This window comes from Octopus bimaculoides, chromosome 3, assembly GCF_046866305.1.
Source record: "Octopus bimaculoides isolate indiv1 chromosome 3, ASM4686630v1, whole genome shotgun sequence".
Classification (NCBI taxonomy): Eukaryota; Metazoa; Mollusca; class Cephalopoda; order Octopoda; family Octopodidae; genus Octopus; species Octopus bimaculoides.
This window is the reverse complement of record NC_142930.1, coordinates 164,191,482-164,193,357: the sequence shown is the minus strand read 5'-3', so window position 1 is coordinate 164,193,357 and position 1,876 is coordinate 164,191,482.

Genomic DNA, 1,876 nt, shown 5'->3' with positions numbered 1-1,876 from the left:
TATGCGTGTGTACATGTATGTATATCGGTATATATATGTTTATATATGTGCGGATATGCATACACATAGATAAACGTGTATATATATATACATGTGTATATATATATTTATACGTATCTATCTATCTATCTATGTATCTATCTACACACACACACACACACACACACACATATATATATATATATACATATAAACGTAATATATATATATATACATATAAATGTATATGTATATAGACATGTATAAAGACATGTATATATATATACATGTGTGTATATATTTACATGTATATATATATGTATATGTATACATATATATATAAACGTATATGTATTTAGACATGTATATATATATATATATATATATATATAATCTTATACGGACTGCCAGGGGTCATATGAATCCCGATTGAGAACCGCTGGTCTAGTCGATGAATGACACTCGAAAACAGCCATGACTAGGGTATCACCTGTTGGTAGGTGTAGAAAGAAACAGGCTGAAGATCCCTTGGCAGCAGACATTTAAGATGACCTGAAGACAGTCAACTTCATGTGGATTAAATGTGCAGGGAGCGGCAGCGACCAAATCCGGTACGGGAAGCTAGTCGCTCGACGCCTAAAGCTACAAAAGGCCCTGCTCAGTCTGTCATTTGATTGAAAGGCATCGTAACCCACGCGATCCTTTCATTCTCAGAGTGCATGTCGATTTTGTTCCACTTTTTGAAGATGCTAAGAAGTAGTTTAGGAGAAATTCAGCTGCTATTTCTAGCATGTCTTGTAACTTGAAGTGCTCCTATAACAAAAATTTGTAACATAGGCGCAGGAGTGGCTGTGTGGTAAGTAGCTTGCTTACCAACCACATGGTTCCAGGTTCAATCCCACTGCATGGCACCTTGGGCAAGTGTCTTCTACTATAGCCTCGGGCCGACCAAAGCTTTGTGAGTGGATTTGGTAGACGGAAACTGAAAGAAGCCCGTCGTATATATATATATATATATATATATATATATATATATATATATATATATATATATATATATATATATATATATATATATATATATATGTGTGTGTGTGTGTGTGTGTGTGTGTGTGTGTGTGTGTGTGTGCGTGTGTGTGTGTGTGTGTGTGTGTGTTTGTCGCCTCATCATCGCTTGACAACCGATGCTGTTGTGTCAACGTCCCCGTAACGTAGCGGTTCGGCAAAAAGAGTAAAAGAGAAAGAGTATAACCGATAAAACAATGTTACATAAGGTATTGTCGGCAACACTGAAGTAAAATTGATTTCAGATTTTAGAACAAGGACAAGAAGTTCAGGGAGGGAATAAATCGATGAAACCGACTCCATGGTCAACTGGTACTTACTTTATCGACCCCCGAAAGATTGAAAGGCAAAATCGACATCGGCGGAATTTGAATAAAGACAGACGAAATGCCGCTAAGCATTTTGTCTGGCGCGGCAACGATTCTGCCAGCTCACCGCCTTTAACATTGAATTAATCTTAGACAATGTACTTTGATGAACTTGCTCAAAGCTACAGGATACGGTCGATAGCATTGATGTAAGGTCAATGAGAGTACGCTCGATAAAAATCGATACCAGTAATTAACCGGTATTGATTGTATTGATACATGTTGATAGACAGTTGATAAAAGTCAAGAATAAACTCATGATGATTTGCACTGTAGTCCTCTATTAATTTAGTAAACAAAATAATACTAACAACAACAACAACAACAACAACAACAACAACAACAACAACAACAACAACAACAACAACAATAATAATATTAATAATAATACTGTGTGAAAGGTGTGGGCTAGAGAGAGGTAGGACGTGGTATGAGCACAGACCACAGTGAATGGCAGAGTCAGA